The 12,142-nt window shown below is 41.6% G+C and overlaps 1 long non-coding RNA gene across 1 annotated transcript in view; it reads left to right on the top strand.

Annotated features, from left to right (window-relative positions):
• LOC145441029 (uncharacterized) overlaps positions 1-12,142 on the top strand; it is a 416,627-nt gene that overhangs the window by 202,592 nt on the left and 201,893 nt on the right. The gene's annotated exons all lie outside the window — the stretch shown is intronic.

The following is a 12,142-nucleotide window of genomic DNA, read 5'->3' as shown; positions in this document are numbered from 1 at the left end:
TTCCCGAGGGCCTAGAGCAGACCTGGGCAATGTGCGGCCCACGGGCCAAATGCGGCACGCGGAGATATTCTGTGCAGCCCGCGAAAGGTTGCTGGAAATTGCAAATGTAGAACCTACTTTTTAGTGTTGCTGTGTGGACTAAAACCATAGGACGTATAAACCGATCCGGAAATTCGTATCCTAATTCGTATCCCTAATTCGTAAAACAAGTCAATCAGTGCTCGTGAATTCCATGAGTATATCACCACCTATAAAGGATGTCAAAAAAAGAAAGCCGAAAGTTGAAATTCAAAGATGGTTCGGATCGGGGGACTAAATATTTTAGTCATTTTAGTTGTTAGTGCCGGGCATGTCGCCGTGTTTAATGAGTATAATTTAAGTCGGTTCTATGACAAAGACACGAAGACATAGACTATAGATCAAGGGACGGTGAATTTCGGAATAACTGCAAGCTTGCCTCAACAACAAGGCCATTTCGGCAAGCTGCACACTCCTCGGAAACCAGCCACCAAGACAATAAGCTTTATGGTATCCCCAGGACCATTACTGCCGCAGCTCAATAGTCAGTAGAATTGGCCATTTAGGCGTGAGCCATTACGGCGCCACGATGCACCAAGATATATGAAGTTTAGGACAACACGGAATTCCGATAAGGCATTGTAATTGTAACTGATGATCAGATGAACTAAGTAAAGGGGAAAACGCTCCACAGCAAAAAAACCTTGGCCGAAAAGGACTGCCCTTATGTTGACCAGACATGGGGTAATTACTTCACGAATGTAATCGATTGCGATTACGATTACTTGTGAATCCCGCGATTACGATTACGATTACGATTACAGCAAAATCAGGAAAACTGATGAAAATTACGATATTATGAATACGAGCCATTCTATATCACTCGAGCAGAGTTGAAAAAAGTGAGTGGAGCCGGATTGATCTGAAAACCGATCTGTGAACTTAACGACTTGGACTCGTACTCGAGTCAAACACTATGACTCGGACTCGACCCTCTACTAGCTGACTTGGACTCGGACTTGACTCGGGGGTGGATTGAAAATGACTCGACCTGACTCGTGTCAAAACTATGAAAGTGAAATTGACTTGTGACTCGGAACATTGTGACTTGGTGACAACCCTGCCAATACCAACGTTTGGAGCGGGGGACGAATTGCTGTTTTGGTCCTGGTCCTGATTGTACCAATGTACCTATAACCCACGCTAACATGGTGTATAAGCGGATGGCTATGGCGACAGGTATAAATGTCGCGTGAAGAATTGTGAAATAACGATTGGCGCCCGTTTCAAGTAGAGTCATATGAGAATAAGATAATAAAGTGACCTTAAAATTCTACCTTCCACTTCATACAGATACAGATACAGAAAACTGCCGTTACGAGAAACGGCAAAGAACGGCTTGGTTATGATATATATCAGCAGCTGTTGATTTTAACCATCGTAATGTTTTATTTGATGTGTACAAAATTTCAAATCTTTGTCCGGTGTAGTACGTACAACACATACGCATACTACATAGAGCCAAGCAGCAACGGTCAAACTGTGTAACCAATCATCAATACATAAGTTACTATTAGAAACTAGGCAGAGTGGTGATTATTTTCTTACTGCGAGGTAGTGGCGTCTGGAGCGTATTGATAACCTGATATAAGTCATGGCTTATACTGCTCTAACAATCACACAACAATGTAGGCCAGTGATTCCCAAGTGCGGCCCTGAGGGCCGCATGCGGCCCCCAGCTAGCCTTCTTGCGGCCCCCAAAAAATATTAGGAAATCGAGTTATGACAAAAAATTAAATTTATATTTATAAAATACACTAGCTTGGCTTAGAGTCTGGAGTTTTTAATTAAGATTGCAGGAAAGTCGTGAGTAGACTGCTATCGTTACGTCCAGTAGAACGATCAGTAGCTATAGATACAGATAAAGAAGGACCATAAATGCCGCACGCCTAACCCCCAATGAAGGGTGGCGAGCTCGAACGGGGCTCAAAATTATTTCGTGAATTAGCATAAATTACACTGGTCTACACAAAATTTCAGGTTTGGGTTTTGACAATTGATTTTGGCTAATTTTGGGGCGCTGAATCCGAAAATGGCCTCAGATTTTCTCCATCACATCACGTTTTTGAGATATGAAATATCCCTAATATTTTTGAAAAATTCAATTTTTGACCCCCCCTCTGTTTTCAAAACAAGGAAATCTGATGCAATAAATACTGTTTTACCTGCAATAATTTAGCTTTAATTAGAAAACAGGCATTCTATGTTATATTCATACAAATTTGAGTTGTCTTTATTAAAGTTTTATGCCCCGGAATCAAAAATAGGCGTGCAAAAGAGCAACCATAATAAAATTAAATGCTACATTATGCTGACGAACATGTGGATAGGACAGTAACAAGTTATTATCTGAATTACAGCCTAGAGTTCACACAATGTGCACATAGACATTCCAATGAAGTGTAGAAATTATGAAGACAGGGACTTAGGCAGGGCGAGTTCAAAAACAGTAAAAAAAGAGCTTTCATAAAATATGAAGTCTTCACTTATAAGCTTAAAAATTCTCTTTTGAGGGACTTTCTTTTAAAAACAGCATCTGGAATTTCTCTTTTCCAACTCCATCAATAGTCGGCTATCATACGAAAATCCAGGTACAGGTGGCGACTGTGTCCTTGTCCTTGCTTGTACCAGATTTTTACTGGTGTGGGAAATAAATGAATCCATAAATCCCACCGACCTTGATAACGTGCCTCCTCCATTTTAATATCTTGGCTGAAACGTTCACCCTGTTCTTCACTAACTTTCCCAAGGTTTTGTCTAAACTCATCCACATGCCTCATCAAATCGTTAACTTCGATGCTCATCCTGCATCCCAAATCCTCATAACTAAGCAGTAGCTCCCTTTAGAGATCTTTATAATTTTCTGCTTTTTTTGTTTCCTAAAAAACAGCACTGAAAGCACTCCAAGCTCTAGCCTCGAATGGCAACATTGATTATATACAAGATTTTAATCCTTTAACAATTGCCTAATTTGAGGTTCATTGAAAATCCCAGTTCTTTTGGCTCTTCACTGAGACCAGAAAAAGCATAACATATATCCTTTAAAACACCCCCTTCACAATCCAAAGCTTTTACATATTGTTTCATGAGACCAAGTTTGATGTGAAGAGGAGGCAAGAGGATCTTTTTTATATCGACAAACTGATCACGTATCATAGTTTTGTCTCCAGGCGTCAAGGTGAGCCTAGGAGGCCACTCATCTTTGTTCCAGAGGTGATCTTAACCCTGCTGTCCCGGTAGCATAGGAAACATGGGTTTTCAGTGTAGCCACTTTGTTGCCCCAGCAAAACGTTCACCATTTTCAAATCTAGACAGATGAGCCAGCCATGGTCATGCTACTACAACTTTTCGAGAACGGTTTAGATGTTCTGATAATCTTCTTTCATTGTTCATTGCGATAAAATGTCATGCTTGTACCAGCTTTGTTAGTTGCTCTTTTGCCTGCTTATTTTTTATTCCAAGGCATGGAATTTTAATAAATAAAACGCAAATTTGTTTGAATATAATATAGAGTACTTGTTTTCTAATTAAAGCTGGATTATTGCAGATAAAACAGTGTTTATTGCATCAGATTTCCTTGTTTTGAAAACAGAGGGGGGTCAAAAATTGATTTTTTTCTTCAAATTAGGGATATTTCAAATCTCAAAAACGTGATGTGAGGAAGAAAATCTGAGGCCATTTTCGGAATCGGCGCCCCAAAATTAGCCAAAATCAGTTGTCAAAACCCAAACCTGAAAAAAAAAGTTGAAATTACTAGACCAGTGTTATTGAGGTTTTTTTTGGAAAATTTACGCATCTTTTTCAAGTATTTTGGCTGTAGGCGTGATTTCATGCTGCCAAATATCTTGATTTTTGGGTACTCATCCCTAAGAAAAAATGCGCAAGATTTATAGAAATGGGCATTAGGCATATCGGCGTTAGCCTTTACCGTGCCACGACGCACCAAGCGAGAAAACCTTGGCCGAACAGGACTGCCCTTATGCTGACCGAAAACGTCGTTATATATACAAAATACTGTCTTGGCAATCTTAACCTCACGAGACAAATACCATCCGGCAGGAAACAATTATATTCCAGTGAAGAAATACCAATTTAAAGTCGTGTGCGTCACTTAGTGTAGAAAACCTACGTTTGAGCGATTCTATATTTTATGATATCGCAGACAGGAGATCACGAAATAACATGTTACGGAATCATACTAATAATGGGCTCTACAGTTTCCAAGACACCTCACTCATCTCTACTGGTAAATCTGATTACGTGAGCAGCGAGGACAAGAAATTGATAGCAATATATATGCAATTGACCGATTTTATCATGAATTATCGAAGATTTTCGCGCCTCGCGCTGGCTCACTTAACAGTACAACTAGTTTCGTGGCAAAAGCGAACAAGGTGATAGGGATAGGTTTAACACCCTATGGGAGCTCAAGACCCAAGTTTACTATTTTTTTGGGGGGGGGGGCTGACGAAGTGCTGTTTCGTTCCTGCCAACGGGAATATACGCCCGAAGATGTTTCATTATTATTGAGGGGCCCTACCTCTTCAAACACACTTCCCTCGGCTCTACCTGTAAAACTGATTACGTGAGAAGAGAGAAGATAAAAATTGATGGCAATATATACGCAATTCCCGATCATATTGACCGATTCAATCATGAATTACAGAAACTTTTCGCGCTTGGCGCGTCCATGCGATAAAACCTGACTCACTAAATCGCCCCGAAAGCAGCATAATTGGTAGTCCTATAGCTCACGACCGAAGCGTCCGCATAATTTGATAGGTCCGGTCTTTATCGAAAGCTAGTTTCGCACTGATTCCACAAATGCAAAGTGAAATCTCGCCAGGGCAATAAAACTACTCCGAAATAGCCTCCAAAGGTCGATTGTTCTGAACAATGGGAGCGCAGCAGCACAATGACCATAACAATGGCCAATGGCGTCAAGTGATTGATCGGAACAATTCCAATTTTCATATTTTGATGACATTTTGGGTCCGTTTGATTGCCCTGGTATTCGTGCGGCACCGACCATGCTCTGAAATTCTAAATTTGGCCCTGACACCGGAAAAGTTTGGGAACCACTGATGTAGGCCTACATCGAATATATTTTTACTACGTGTATATACTTCTAACGCAAGGACGAGCAAAGCTAATACTTCTGACGTAATAATGAGCATTGGCGTTTGAAAATCAACCGTTTGCGCTATCAATAACCTGGTAGAATATCTCTTCCTTCATTGTACAAATAAAAAGTAATCGTTCTTTCACAAAGAAATCGATTAGATATGTGAAGTAGTCGATTACGAATACGATTACGATTACTTTGGATTTTTTACGAATGTAATCGATTGCGATTACGATTACTTGAAAATGCTGTAATCGTCGTAATCGATTACTATTACTAATCGCGATTACCCCATGTCTGATGTTGACCGAAAACCACGATGTCCACTTGTCCATAGGCAATATTTGCAAGTGAACAAATACCAATTGGGAATCGTGTGCGTCTTTTAGTCTAGTACGCTTTGGCGATTTCAATATCTTTTCTCATAACAGACAGGAGGTCACGAAATAACAATATCTAACGATGAAGTAATTATACCAACGGGCCCTCCCGGATATTTCCAAGACAGCACCTCACTCAGCTCTAGCGGTAAAACTGAGTACGTGGGCTGAGAGAGGTTACAAAATATAACAATATGCATGCAATTACCATTATTATTGACCGATTAAATCATGAATCATGGAAATAATCCGCTCTTCGCGCGATTAGAGCATAAAACGTTGCCAATTAGTGTATACAAGAATTCTCGCTCAGAAGTAGCCTAGTGTTAAAACGTGCATCCCGATGGAGTCTGGTATAGGGGCGAAACCCCAGGAATTTGGTTTATAACTCTACGGGGGCCAACGTGGGGGGCTGACGACGGGCTGTTTCAATCTTCCCAGATACATTTTAATGCATTGATAGTGAAACGCGGATAGGGGTTTAAAGAGAGTTCAAAATGTATCATGTTTAACATTGTTTCAAAATATGACGGCCATTAAGTTTTTTTTTTTTGGCAATCAACCGTCACACCCACTGAGCACCATTTAAACTGTAATGCAATGCTTTCAATTAAGAAATAAAATCAATACGCTCGAAAATAGAGCTAAATTCCTGACTCGGCCCGCCAACATATTTCATGCCTCTTATTTGGCCCGCGGAGAAAAATAATTGCCGACCCCTGAACTAAGTCAACACGCATGCCTTAAATTAGCACAGAAGTGACGCTCCGGCGGGTATTTCGGAGTGAAAAACGGTGATTTTAGCTCTGAGCGAAAAGTTGACCATTTTTTTTAGTCATCTGAGCGGACCGGTTTTGCAAGTCTCAAATTTCTGAAAAAGTGTCCTCTTTTTAAATTTCCAAAATATGGTAAGCCTAATTAAAGGGGCACTGCGCTCTAAATATGATGTGGTCTCAAATTGAAGGGCAAAACGAAAAAAAATTTGGCCGCAGCCGTTTTCTTCAGAACGCCACCGTAATGGAGCTGCAATTTATTGAAATTTCCAGAAACGCACCCGGCTGCAGCTGTTGCGGCTCCGGGTAATTTCTTAACCCGTTACATGGCACGATGACTTCATCGTCGCACTTGCTGGACGCGATTACGCAGGCACGCAGTGGACGAACTGTAGATAGTTGTCAGCCGATGTTATGAAGCAAATATGTCTTACACGCCAAGGTGGCGTAGATACGGCGTTCCACGGACGATATTCAGTCAGCAGATTTTTCTCTTAATTGGGCCTAGTGTATTCTATTTCTTGAGGGCAGGAATAGATCATGTCCTATTCTTATGTTATGTATAAAACATTACCATCACCAATCAGTGTGCCCTCTGAACATTTCAAAATTCAGAGCGGTCGTAATAGGTTTCGCATTCAGGTTGGAGAATCATAAGATGATGGCTTGGGGATTAGTAAGATTATAATATAATGAATAATGTGTTTTAGGGTCAGCTGCGGAGTTGTGGGTTCAGGTTAGGTTTGCGTACCGTTGGATTTTTGTTAGGGATGATGAATTTTCCTACAGTAGCCTACCCGAACCACCAATTTTGAATGTCATGAATTTTGTCATGTTCATGGGGAACCCTGACTGGTGGTATTCGTATTGTGGATAAGAAATTACTGTTACCCTGAAAAACGGTTACAGCATGAAGTGCTTCTCAACCTGTGTGACGGTTCGTACTTATGCGAATGAAAAGAATTTCAACCAAATAGTCAACCAATGTTGAGTGTGAAAGAAAAACTGTATTTCCGGAGTTGAGCTGGAAAGTTATCCCTTTTTTAGTCGACCGACCACGGAGTCTGAAAAATTTACTATTTTTTCAGGATTCTATACTTGATCCACTATTCTATTTCTGAAAATTTTGAATAAGTGTCCTCCTTTCTCGAAGTCATCGTGCCATGTAACGGATTAAGAAATTACCCGGAGCTCCGACTGTCACAAAATCGGCAAAACCCCGCTCCGAATCCACTCCGACTCCGCTCCGATGCTCATCACTGATAGCCAGCCCTGTTTATTTTTGGATTTCTCCAAAAATAACAAAAATAGCTTATTTTTGGATGTTTTCTAATTTTATTTTCGGAGAATCTCCAAAAATAAGAAATGAAGGTGTTTTGAGCCCTATTACTACTGAAAAAATCCACCAAAAGTACGTTATTATCATGTATTCAAGTCCGCCAACACATAGATATCATCAGTGATCTTGATCTAACTTTCCAATACATTCTTCACAAATTTAGTCTTTGGCCTGAAGAATGCCTTCAAAAGAATATTAATCAGTGCGAGACGCCCCGCCGAGACCCTTCTCCCACTTGATTTTCGAGATATCGGCCCCGAACGTTGCAATCGTGGGAAACATCGAGGTTAGGGGTCCAAAAATGGAGGAATGTCTAACTCTTCAAACTCTCCAATCTTCAAAGCCTTTGCTCCTGAAAAGCGCTCGTCAGTAATGCGCTTGAAACCTTGGATTCTCCACGAAGTTGCGTGCCTCATTGAACTTGACAGCCCAACACCCTCTGACCAGAAAACCTTGTGGCGGTCCTCGTTGTCCCAGTCCTCGCCTGGACACAGAGCTCGAAGGCGTTCAACCTGGCGCATGAGCTCCTGCTGCTCCATGATCAGAACGTCAAGACCATTAAGCTTCGTGACGGTGGTGCTCAGCTCTGTGAGACCGTGACCATGCGATCGAGAACGATAAGATGGATCCACCACTGCAGCGAAGGTGTACACGCCGCACTGTTTTCGTCCATAACATCAAGGAGTTGGTACGGTTTCCAGTCAACCAAGAGGCCACCTTCTTCATTGACAATAATCGAGCGTCAACAAACACGGGGTGCGCACTTTCCATCTACTGGATCAAGTTGTGTTGCCGTCTGAAGCATCAGCAGATCAGTCCCATCATCGTGTGGACGAAGTGATTGTGACAGAGGTGGCGGTATATGATTTCGCCGTCCCCTTTGCCTCACTCAAGCTGCCTTCCCGTCTTGTCTACGTGTCGCGCTGTGAAACTTATATATATAGGAGTACAAAGGCGGAGGGGCAAGGTCAGCAGAAATGTGAAGTGGATTGAGTGGAAGTTTTTTTAGCGTTTCGGTGACCCCCTCCCACACATAGATGCTGTTTTGTGTGTTTTTATGAGTTTTCTGGTCGTTTACATCGCTCTGACTTGTTTATTTCACTGAAAAACTTGAAAAAACATCATTCAAAAAAATCTTCATTTTTGGATGTTTTCAAATCTTATTTTTGGAGAATCTCCAAAAATAAAACCCAATATCCAAAAATAAACAGGCCTGCTGATAGCTCACGAATGCTAGTACTGCTAAAATACGTAATTGTTCTATATCCTCCGTCTTTAATCATCCGCCAAAGTAGAACATAACATACGAAACATCAGATAGGGGAATCGAATTGGTATGATACATCACCCAGCTACATATCCATGGGATACAATTTGAGCCTGTGTCAATGCTTGACGAGTAATTAATATAAACTGGCAAACTATATTTGAATTCGATTTAGATCATACAAGAGATTTGGTCAAGGTGATCACCGCGAGTACAATGACCAGTCTAGAACGTTTTTATATTACTTTACTATTGCGACAACGTACGCTGTGAGCGGTCAATATATTTGTCATAGAACAATGGAGGATTAGTAAAACGCAAAATCTTTGAATGAATGAGATTTATCGCTCTCACAAGTCACACCAGCGTATCGAGAACAATCCGAACATTTGTAAAGTATACAGCGATTCTTATCGACACCGCGATTACTTGATGACTTAAAATTGACTCGTGAAATTTGCTCCGAGTCACGAGTCAATCCAAACTTTTGAAACGCCGAGTCAAGTCAAGTCAAGTCATTTTTGCAAAGTGACTCGAGTCAAGTCAAGTCATACGAAAAAGGTGACTCGAGTCATCCCATAACTGCCGTGAAGGTCATCTAGTCCTATCACACCAGCATCAAACAGGTATACTTGACTCTGAACAGTCTGGCTGTAAAAAATGTATAGGTAAAATAGGAAAATAGAAGAAAAATTAAACGATGGTAGCAAATGATCAACGAAGCAATGTCTGGGCGAGGTAGGGAAACAGTGTTAGTATAACGAGCAATACATTACTTAATTACATTACTTGACAAATTTTTCAACAAAATGTAAGCTTCAACAAAGTCCAGGAAAATATCACTTGAGAAAATAGGGATATCGAGGAATCCGTGGTCCGCCGTTTACAATGCGAATTTTGTGATAGTCCGTCGGTCCCACCAAAGTGTCCTAGATGGTGTCGACACAAGCAAATCTCACGGCTCAGTGAAATTGTATCACGTCACAATTTCCATTTAGCTACAGGCAATTTGACGGACCTTTTTGACCGGCTTGCCGAGCATTAAATTTGGTAAAACGGGTATCGATCGAAAGCTGACTCTGCACTGATTACGAAAATATAAATTTTATATCGCTCGCGGCCCTGGAACCCCCACAATCAGCCTCGAATTTTTCATTGTTATGGAGATTGGCATTGGGACGCAACAATGCTGTTTCGCGAAACGAGAGAGTAGCTCAAGAGCAAAAGAGCGGACGCGCAGCGAGAGTGAGAGAACTCAGCTATGGCGTCGCGGCAATGATACCGCTGTATTGCTTCTGACGCCAAAGGTCTCTGGCTATAGATGACTAACCTACGGTTAAGCCCGCTGCACATGCACATGCACAGTGCACACTGAGCTCGCGACCCGGTAAAACGAGAGAATCGCGCCTGTCTGCGACTGGACCATGCAGAGAGAGAGAGATGATATTATTTTCGCCTGCACCATCGAGATGCTTTGACGACGGAGTTGCGATACGGCCCCATGAGGTGATCTAGTCTGCACCCCCGTTTTTTGTCTCCTCCATGCTATCCGTGATTGCTGAGCGCCTACCAGGCATGGTTGTAACCAAGTCACAAAGCTCCGAGTCACAAGTCAATCTAACTTTTATAGTTTTGACTCGAGTCGAGTCATTTTCAATTCACCAACGAGTCAAGTCCGAGTCCAAGTCATCGAACAGGGGTTCGAGTCCGAGTCATGGTATTATGACTCGAGTCCAAGTCATTGTGTTGACTGCTCAGTTTTCAGTTAAAGTCTTGTTAAACCTACTTTTATAACGATGTTTGGTGATATCGAATGGTTCGCATTTAAAAAAAATACTAATTTTCCTCACTTTCAACAGTTTCTGGTCACAATTTCAAGTACCAGTACCATTAGACGAAATCCCAATAAGGTGGTTACTTTACTGTTCTTCGAAATTACAATGAAATATCGGCCTTGGCAGTCTGAGCCTCGAGTCATATGACTTGGTTCAAGTCATGCGCAATGACTCGAGTCCAAGTCGAGTCAATACACAGATTGACTCGAGTCGAGTCATTTCCGTATTTTGAGAAAATGACTCGAGTCAAGTCGAGTCATCAGAAAATCGTGACTCGAGTCTCACTCGAGTCATTACAACCCTGCTAGCAGGATAGCTACGGAAACCAATTTTCGAGTCTTTGGTATGACCCGGCCGGGGATCGAACCCACGACCTACCGCACGAGAAGCCATTACACTATCTCGCTCGCAGACCGGCATCGCCGGCAACTCGCAACATGCCGTCTGCGACAGGGTTGCGCAACTCCGCGACAAAGTTGGAAATTTTCAACTTTGTCGCGAGTTGCGAGCGACTAGTCAGCAGTTCCTGATCGTCAGCTCTATGTCACCGCAATAGTTTGCCCGGGTATTGCGTAATTTGGTATCTATATAGTTGTTTCCTTATTGAATTTAGACTGATTTGACTTGGTATTTATTACCAAAGGCAAACTAGTACCGGTAGTACCGATACCGCGAAACTCTCAGTCATTGTATGCCCACAGGTGGAATTATTATGCCTTGTCTGATTCATTTTAACCTGTACGGTGTACATTGGTTGGAAACTGGGTTAAGCAGTTACTTTTAATCGACGTATGTCATGGGTTCATAGATGTATATTTCAGATACCGTACATCTCGGTGCACGAAGTCTGAAAATCTTATTGTTGACTAGGTAGCAGCAGTATAATTCTTGATGTTAGATTTAGTCTATTCTCCTCTTTATCAGACTTCGGTACGAAATGTAGTCGCTATTATTATAAAAGTCAAAAATGGACTAAGATGCATCATTATGGAGAATGAAGTTCCAGAGAGCTAAAACTAGAAAATCAACCAGACCGACGGATCAATTTCAATGCTTGATACATGAGGGCGAATCGGAGATTGAAAACAAAAGAATCTTAGAGTTATATTTGAATATTGTTAAGACTTAATTCATTTATAATAAATTTCTATTGCATTCTGTAGTGTCTTGGCATTATGGGTAGGAGTCACATGACCGCGGTGCGCGCGTATGCATGAGACTAGTAGTGAAGCGGGTGATAGAGTGAGAGCGGAGTGAATAAAGGATCGGAATAAGACTGCATATACGTGTGATATCGGATACCGGGTAGGATACTACATTTGGCGACGAGGAAAACGTGTTCTGC

Source organism: Botryllus schlosseri, chromosome 6 (assembly GCF_051294905.1).
Source record: "Botryllus schlosseri isolate E-star chromosome 6, Bs_hap1, whole genome shotgun sequence".
Classification (NCBI taxonomy): Eukaryota; Metazoa; Chordata; class Ascidiacea; order Stolidobranchia; family Styelidae; genus Botryllus; species Botryllus schlosseri.
Note: the sequence above shows the minus strand (reverse complement) of the source record. Positions and strands in the feature narration are given on the sequence as shown.